Source organism: Filicampus tigris, chromosome 6 (assembly GCF_054856515.1).
Source record: "Filicampus tigris isolate MCC_2025a chromosome 6, RoL_Ftig_1.0, whole genome shotgun sequence".
Lineage (NCBI taxonomy): Eukaryota > Metazoa > Chordata > Actinopteri > Syngnathiformes > Syngnathidae > Filicampus > Filicampus tigris.
Genome location: NC_141222.1, coordinates 7,751,589 through 7,761,529, shown reverse-complemented (window position 1 = coordinate 7,761,529; position 9,941 = coordinate 7,751,589). Strand labels below are relative to the sequence as shown.

The following is a 9,941-nucleotide window of genomic DNA, read 5'->3' as shown; positions in this document are numbered from 1 at the left end:
ATCAGCATGAACCCCGTTTCATTATCTGAATGGCATGGAGAAATATGAAAAGGTTTTGTATAACAAAAGAAAACAAAAGTTAATTGACTCATTATTCTTACGGAAGGCATCATACAAAAAGCAATAGGAGCATCATTACATAAAAGACTCAACTTAAAAATGTTCTTAATGTGGCTGCAATAGTCGGGAGCTTGTTTGATTTAGCCAAATGAGCACTACAGGCCAAAACATAAGTGTGGACAACAGCTGGGTTAATTATTATTTTATTTTCTCACAACAGAATCTTTTAATTAACATGACATGTAATTAACAACAAAGTATTGAGTGATAGATTTACAATTAGTTTGACAGCCAGAGATGATAAGGGATGATGACACATCTGATATATGGTGATGAGACGATTGGGCTGTTGTCACGGTAACTGGGCCAGTGAAATTGGAATGGTGGCAAAAAAAAAAAAAAACAGGGGCACAAATAACTCCAAACACTAACCTCCCAGGTAGAAGCACAGCCAAACCACAGTGCCATTAATAGTCACATCCTCAACAATCACCCAAACAGAGATGTTTGGCCATAAATAATCTCACTGACAAAGCTGCCCAAAATCTGCCAAAATTGAAATCGGGCCTTTGTGTGAGGTTGTAATCCTGAGACACTAAAAGTGAAAGATCAACAGTCTCCAAGCGAGCACTAATGTAATATAAAATGCCAGGGGCAGCAATACTAACAACAAAACACATTTTAAGAAGATAAAGATGTTCACTGTGTGGTTAACTGGGTAATTTGAGATTTTTCAATTGAAGAGACCTTGCCGGGTAGAGTGGATACGAGCCAACCATGCCTTCAGGGTTGCTTCTGGTTACCTTGTGACTGGAAATCTTAAAAAGGAAAACTCTCAGGAAAATATTTCTTTCTGTAAGGCAAGGGAAGAAAAAAAGAGGAGTTAATGACTCATCATTTATTCCATATGTTCAACAAAAGGTTAATGATGTCTGTGCCTACCCCTACTTTATGTATTTGTCATCTTGAAATGAATTGTTCTCTTTTTTATCTACCTGGCTGGTACTTCTGATAAACCTTCTGAGACATTTGCTGTTATAAATTTTATGATTTTAAGATGCTACTAATTGCAAAAATGATTTTTTTATGTACAAGTCCAAATACTTACTACTGTTTGTTTGCTTTGTTTGCTTCTCTGTTTCAGGATTATTGGAACCTGGAGCCTATTCCAGATGGCATGGGATGAGAGGTGAGGAACACTCTGGACTAATCACCATTCACTCTGAGAGTGACACATACACTTTGTTATAACCTGGTGCAGTTCGATAGGATATCGTAATTTCTCGAAAATAACACACACACACTCGCTTCCTACTATATGCTTCCTCCGAAAATCACCCTTTAAAAGCTGATTTTGCTTAATATTCATGTATTAGGTGCTCAGCTGATTTGGCGTTATCCATGCTCTAAAATTGACTTATCCCCATAGTAATTTGACGGATGGGATTTTTTGTGTTCCCTTGCTTTTGCTGTTTCGGCTTTCGTGGTTAGCACTCCCACATGATGTCACATAAACAAAGAAGGAAAAAAAGGCTCAGATAAGCGTTAAGTGTCTTCGAAGATGATCGAGAACTTTAAAAATGGCAATGTGGCGAAAAAGACTTCCATCCATTGATTATATGAACCGCTTATGCTCACAGGGCACCCAGTTTCATACAGAACGGGTTTGTTTTTATTAACGGCCATTTCCTTGCTCTTCATCCTAACCCATTTCGGGACAAAGCCTGTTATCATTCTTGAGAGCAGTTTTTATACAGCCAACACATTTGTAACTTTAGACATTACATGTCATATTGGAATGAAAGTACATCTTTAAACAAATCCAATGGTACCAGCAAACATCTCAACCAAGATCTACTTTGAAGCAGCCAACCTCCCGCGATTGACCAGTTCAGTCTCAACATCACAAACCCACACACCTTTTCTAATCTGTAGTAACCAGCCTCGTAACACTTTTTCTTGTTACACAACCACTAGACATCATATCACTCTCTCTGCTCCTTTCACACACGCACGCTAACATATTGTACAATACATGCACACGCTCAAACGCATGCCTTATTGCATGCTAATCTGCATGCTGACCCACCTTAACATACACAAAGCAGAAAAATAAAACAGATACAAAACAGGTAGGCTACATATCCAAGTTTGAATAAAGGAACTCACTGTCTACCTTAGTGGATGACCTGACACTGGGAGGCGGAGGCAGGGATGCAATTTGTAGTGCGAAAAGCCGTTTTTAGAAGAGCATCGCTATTCTAGCTTGTGTGTACACTCGCCATTTTAAAATATCACTCCAGATTACCTTGCTGTGCCAATGCCATAGTTGCATTGCAGATCAAATAAACAAGCTTTGAATGAGAATAAACAAACCCCAAAAATGGTCAAGGCTATGATCGCTAGCTAAGGCACTGCTGACTTGCTGACTGCTAACAACTTCCTGTGATGCAGGTCACGTGCCACCGTAAAGTAAAAGTCACCAATTTTTTCTTTTTCTTTTTAATACTTTTTTGTGGATGTGAGACTGATAAGGTTTGCACGCTGTACTGTATACTCACACATAATGTATCATGATAGTAACATGCTCACAGAAGAACCTTTTTTCCCCACACCTCTCACGGCCTACTCAGGAGCATTCCGGGGTCTATCAGTCGACAGCGATCAACTGGCTAGGCAATTCTGGTCTATATAATGTTACGAATTTTCGGAATTTCTCTTGTACTCACCCTCAATTTTGGATGATTATTTTGGAGGAAAAAATGTGGAGAAATTACTGTAATCATTTTACTGTAAGTATTTTCTGCTTTTCAGTGTATAATGTCCCAAAATATTCAACCCAGACTATCCCACAACCAGTGGTGGCTCATCAATAGTGGTGTAATGGTACACGTGGGTGTATTAATACGTTTCGGTATGGCATGTTCGGTTCGGTCCAATTGCGTTCCGTTCGGTCCACTTATTAACACGAGCTTACGCACGGGCGCTATTGACTGTTGCATGCGGGAGAGGAGAGTGGTGGCACAACAGTGAGAGCCAGAGCTCGAAGGTCCCCCGTACAATGCGGTCGCCTGTTTGGGAAAACTCTGGCTGTCCTGTTAAAATCGCCGGTGGGGAAAGGTACGTGGTTAAGTCCGAAAGTTGTGTGCCAACATTGCTACATGAGATGGGCGGCAGGTAGCACGTCTAACATGTGCGGCATCATCCGACTGTGAATGTTTCTTAGACAAGGGAGCAAAAACGTCACATTTGAATAGCAAGATTTATCATATTGTAGCGTCTTCCAGGAACGCGGTGTCAGACGTAGTTTAATTATCCCGTTTTCATTAATCTAAATACAACTGCTCGTGCTCTTCTTTCTCCGCTGCTCTACTCGCTTGCCGTACGATACATTCGTGAACGTCGGAAACACCACTACTCGGTAACACACAAATCCGACCACAACACAGATAACCCAATTCGTTACAATATGCAGTTGAACATTCAAAGATTGCAATGCCTAAAAAGTGTATACAATTTCATAAAGACGTTTTAAAGTTACTATATTAATAAGCACTAATTGTAACTGCTATTGTATGTATTTTTTCATCACAAAACGTGTATATATGTACTGTAATGACAACTTGTCTTTAACTTGAATACTTAGATGTGTCATAGGCTGTTGCTGCTGAGTGTTTAAAGATTTCAGTGTCTTAATAATTTACAAAACTAAGAGATCTTTATTGTTAGTGTATTTTTTATTCTGGTATAATTTCTTAGAATATCACCCGAATGGTTCGCTTTTATTTATTTTTTCGAAAAAAGTACAGTTTACTTGTCATCTTTTCAAAATAAACATAAAAAAAACGTTTTTTTGTACCGAAAATATACCGAACCGAAGTTTACAAAAAACTGAACCGAACCGAAACGTGATTTAGTGTACCGTTACACCCCTACTCATCAATAGAGGGCGCTAGGTAGCAGGTCCCCTGTAAAGCACTCTGCTCTCTTCTTCCCCTCAGTCCCAAGGCTAGATGACTATGGACAAAAAGAGAATGAACAAAACTGAAGCTGCGTGTCCCACAGTGGTGGCATGGTTAACTAGTTAATATGATTAAATTTAGCAAAGGCACAAGCCACATTGTCGGCTCACATCAAAGTGTATTTCTACTACTATGGCTACAAGAGCAAAGCGAGCCCTCTGTGAAACCAAGAGGGAGACGATAAGTCCCACAGAACATGAGGGAAAGAGTGATATATTCAACATAAAGCCAAATGACAAAAGAATGTGAGGCAAAACTGTTGCAAAAGGGGAGGAAGTCTGAGCATAACCTACCCAGTGGATTGGCTGCATGACCTGAAAAGTGGCAGCTAACATCAAAAGCTCCTCTCTGTTTTCATCAGCGTGTAAATGAAAGACCATTGACAAATACTTATGGTGTCAAGTATGAAGCTGGCTTGCTGACCTTGTGGTTTTATTATCTGCCTTGAGACTGAGAGTTTGCGAGCTCACTCGTCGATGTTTTACTGCATAGCATGAAACATCTAAATTGGTTTTGGAGCACAGCATTCCAATCGACTCAAAAGTGCGCATCACAATAAATATACCAATATCACCCCCCAAAAAATGCCAGATATCTAACAAAACAAACAAACAAACAAACAAAGATTATTGAACTGTTCCAAAAAATTGCATTGCCTGCGATATGTTAGGGTGACCATATTTTGATTTACAAAAAAAGAGGACAGAGAGATACTGAAATGATACTGAAAGATGCCACACAGTACAACTCTAATATATTTAAAGTAGGGATGCACAATATTGGAAAAACATTCAATATGCACTATGGGTGTTGCATTTTGCAATACCAATATTATTCTGATTTTTTAACATGTACTGTATTTTCCGGACTATAAGGCGCACCTTTATATAAGCCTCACCCACTCTATTTTTAAAGGAGGAAGTAGGTCTGGTTCGTAGCTTCACTCAGTATTTGGAATTCTGTATGGCTCCAAATCATTTATAAGGTCTCTGGCTTCACAGTCTAATTTATTCTTGTAAAGCCCCGCCAATTCCTTGCATTTTAACATGTTTTTTAATCGACCAATACACACCCATTAACGTGCCACTGCCACTATCAGTTATTCCGCATAGCACCTAATGCATAGCGCCCTCGCCTGTTGAACCCCTCCACCTGCAGTCACATCTTGTTAATGGCAATTGTATTGTGTAATACAATACAATAAAATGGTTAGACCACCCCTACAGGTGGAAGAAAAATCCACAGAATAGCCGCACCGGTATAAGCCGCATGGTTCAGAACCTAGCTAAAAAGTCGCGTCTTATAGTCCGGAAAATACGGTATCTAAAGAAATGGCAACTATTATCTAAAGAAAGAAATACATTTTTTTCAGGCGGAATATTAATGTATCCTTCTTTAATTAATTAATAAAGTTATTTAGCGTTTTTTATGCCCCTATATTCGGTTATCCTATTGGATGGTAATGCATAATTAAGGTTGCGTCAGATTGGTCAAAGTTAGATAAAAGCATACAATTCCTTATGAATTTATTGCATCCTGCGCTGCATGTGCCATTAACACAATGACAATATTTTTTTTATATATTGTGCAGCCCTAATTTAAATGATGCCACTTCTCTATGGGTAGAAAAAAGAAACATAACAGTAGCTCTCTTTTTCTTCTTACTTAAATGTAATGTAATACCTCTAAATCAGGGGTGGATTGTTGTTGCTGCAAATCTGCTTGAGGCTGGCTATCAGTAGCGACTGTCCGGACTATGCGTCCCTGGCTGATTCCATTCGGTGCAAGTCATCAGAGTAAGGTAATCACAAAACATTTTTTTTTGTATTGTGCTATATAGGTTGATGCAGTCATGCAAGGTACACCAGCATATATGGTACATATAAAAATAATTCTCAATATATTTATCAATAATGTGTTTTGCATTTTTAGTAGACGGTAGCTCATTTTGACTCGGTCATGTCATAGGTAGCTCTCAGGCTGAAAAAGTGTGGGCACCCCTGCTCTGAATAATACCTCTTCTGTAGAAAATCCACCTTTAACAAAATTTTTTTAGTGTAATAATGTAAATAATAAAACAGTAGTCTCAGAAAGATATTAATTTAACAAAGGAAAAAATGTCACTTCAGTCTTCAGTTTTCTTCTTCATAATTGTTTTCTTCTCCATTCCGTGTTCCCGGGTCTAACAAGGAAGTCAGTCTACTCTGCATATACTCTCCTCGTACAGATTTTTTTGTTGTTTTTCTCTGTCAATATGAATTTTGAGATCTCCGACCAGCACCTTTATTAGACATTGAAACATACCTGCAAGCTTTGCACACTGTTACCTTTATCGTGTGTTGCCAGTGTCATCAGCTCCGAAAAACGTAATCGTAATGTACCTCTTGGTCAAGTGACTTAGTTCAACAACAGCAGTGAAACACAGAAACATTAATGGAATGTCGTATTTTGGGATGGGCTGTTCGATACCGAAATATTGATATTCTGATCCAGAGTGCTCAATTTTAAGTATCGGTCCTCAAGCTAAAGCATCAATATTTGCAGTTAAATCATATATATTTTCTAATCTATAATAAATTTGTTTTGTCATCCAATCTGAATTTTTGCTATGTTTTGTAAGGGCAAAGCGCTTTCTGCCTTGGCAGGAACAGACTGCTGGCTCTGGTCCCGCCCACCAGAACTTTGTAAACGCGTTTGATTGGATGAAGAACGACGGTGAAGGCCCACGTCTTGTAGGCACTGCATGGAGTGCAGGCCACTGTTGACAAGATGACTATGAAAATAGTTTATAGTACTTTGGGTAAAAAAAAAAAAAAAAAGTCACTTCCAGAATCGACATTGGATCGGTATCGTGATATTTGGACAGAATGACTTGGCATCGAATCAATTCCAAAATCACTGGTATCGCCCATCCCTAGTCATATTGCTTGATTATTCAACTGGGGCATCATTCCATCCCATTTCAGCAGCGGTTTTCTATGGCACCTGCATGTTTGTAACTGAGCACATCTGCTCTGCACCACGGACTGATACATAAGCCCTTGCTCCACATGCATTCATTCTCACTGCCGCTACTTGTCTTCTCCCCTGGGTTATCCCCCCACCAGTACCCATGTCACACACAACACACCGGTAATGGTACACTTTGCCTCTGATGGAAAAAAAAAAAAAAAAAGATAAAAACACACCGCCTCTTGTTTTCCCGCAAATCGTCAGTCAAATCAAATACATGCTAATTGTTACCATGAGAAACAATTAAATCTGGACATTTTCACAAATTTATAAAAAACACGATCTAGAATTCCTCCAGCAACTTGTCATACAGGTGGCACCGGATTAAATTCATATTAGCCGCCACTTCCTCAGCGTTTGAAAAGGGACTACTTGGATGGTGAAATTTGGTTCTGTGTTGTCAGCTTTATAGCAACATCTGCTTGTGACCTGTTCATCTTATTTTTTTATGTCTGTGTATACATAATTCAACCCAACAATGATTGTTCTTTCGCACTTGCTAAATTTCGTAGATACAGTGGTTAAGCCTGCTACTCATGCATCATCAGCCACCCAGTACAGTCTTTAGAATTATAAGAAAAATCATCACATTAAACCAGCCATATTTTCCGCTAATGTTGGACTACCACCAATAGTCACCTTTCAATAGATGAATAAGGCTTTTTATACTCATCGTGTCCTGCTATTTCCTGTGAAGTCGAATTAGGTAAGAGTCACATAAATCATAGATAGCATTCAATGTATTCTCAATTAATCAAAGTCACCTTAATTATTAGCAATGTGTACTTTGAGGAATTTCACACAACTTGGCAATGAATCCATCAATACTAATTACTAAATTGTATTATGCATGTTCCTTATATTGTCTCCATAGTATGGATGTGATGACAGTTTACTACTACTATGACACCCTTTTGAGAATAAATAGTTGTGTCTTACTGACACCACCCATTAAGGAAAAAGTCAAGTGCATTTTCATCATCCCCAGCGGACCACAGACAGTCAGGTAAGCTATATTATGCATATTTGTGGTTGCACTAGCCTGTGTTTAATATGTTCAAATGGTCTGCCAAGTGTGAAAACTTATATGAAGTACTAGTTAGCAGCAGCAGTATTTTTAGGTATAGGGTTGTTTATTGGGGTTTTAACTTACATCGAGGCATGCTGCCTGGCTATACTAAAAGAGATCTTGAAAACAATATATTGCAAAGTCTTCCAAAGTTCACGGGAGACATTACGACAGTAAATTCACATTTAGTTACAACAACGCACACACAACAGCATGCGCACATACTCGCTCTCTCTTGAATGTGCTATAATCTTAATTTTCTTTACTATTCATTCGTACATACCATAAAGAATAAAGAAAAAATTGGTCCGTCAGATAAAGATGGTTATGTAGGAGCAGCTGCTTACTGGAATGATATGCTTCGATTTACGTGATCCAATGAGTCGACAAGTACTATCGTGACTAGTCGACTAGCAAAGAAATCATTTGTGGCGGTCCTAGTTGAGATTTTTTATTGCACAGCCTACATAGGCTAGTGCTCAACATTAAGCTACCTTATTCACGTCACATGCAATAACTTATTTACTGCCAGTCATTTTCAGACCCTCTTTTACCCTAACGCAGGGATGGGTGGGCCTGAGTGCCCACCAAGTGTGATTCATGAAAAAATATATATACTTTTAATTTTTAGTAAATTATTAAATTATTTTTGAATTTGTTTTGTTGTGTGTTTTCTTTATTCTTCTGAATATTGAGAATGGCACAATTGTTGTTTTTAAGGAAGATCTGAACTTCATATCATGAACTTCATTCAGATTGTCATTTTATTTGAATATACGATGTGTCAGGACAGGAGGCTTGTGCTCAGTGAGAGAAATATTCAGGTGCACCCTGATTTTTCCAGGCTCATCCATTAGTCACGTTCTTGCTCCGCCCCTGTCCTACCGTTTGAAAAAAAAAAAAAATATATATATAAATAAATAAATTCCTGGGATTGAATGGCTGGACTGCGAAAAGACACATAAATATGTGCTTGGCAGTGAATGAGTTAAACTTGCCAGGGAATGCAGAAAATAAAACTTGATTTAGGAATGTATGTGCATGCACCTGACTGCAGTTGTGTGCATGTTATAACCTCTGCCCTCCCTACTGAACCTCCTTGCCACCCCTGTTAAAAATTTCTGATATGAACTGAAATGAAAATGAAAATGAAATGAAATGAATGAAACTACTCAATACTTTGCATTTCTTAATCGCAATCAAAATCTTCTTTCTGACCTTTTTACTGAACTTTCATTGGTCCAGCCTTCAAAATTGAATACATCTAAAATCATTTCTTACCTGAGTACTATATCGGGCAACCATTCATTTCTGCCTGTGTGTTTGTTTCATTCTCCTCGCCATATGCACAGTGAAGGACACGGTGGACTGCCAGTCTGGCCCTCATTATAACAATGTGTGTGATACCTTTTTACAGTTGTCAGCGTGAGCGGGTGAACCCTGCCATTGTGCCCCCTCTGGCAGGAGCCCTGTCACATTAATGACCAGGGCTTCCTTGTGATTTGCTGTCGCCATTGTTTACATGTTAATTCTAATCTGTGCTTGAATCTACTAGTCAAGGATAATTAAAAAATGCGCACACATTTCACCAGTGAGACAAGATTTGACTTTAGTGTTTTAATAATAGATAATTGCAGAGTATTAACTTTCTGGTAGGCACTGATTTTGTCACACACTATCCATGGAATGTGCCTGTCAGGAAAAAAAACAACTGAAGCAAGTGAGGAAAGAAAAAAATATCTCCAAATTCAAATCTTTTGAGATAACCGCCGTGTTTA

At 38.6% G+C, this 9,941-nt stretch overlaps 1 long non-coding RNA gene across 1 annotated transcript; it reads right to left on the bottom strand.

The window, feature by feature from the left end:
• Window positions 1-247: 247 nt before the first annotated feature.
• LOC147145611 (uncharacterized) lies at window positions 248-2,558 on the bottom strand. Its single transcript, XR_015087177.1, has 3 exons — window positions 2,237-2,558; window positions 1,169-1,282; window positions 248-913 (listed from the first exon to the last, which is right to left on the bottom strand). It is a non-coding gene; the product is annotated as an uncharacterized LOC147145611 (long non-coding RNA).
• Window positions 2,559-9,941: the final 7,383 nt, after the last annotated feature.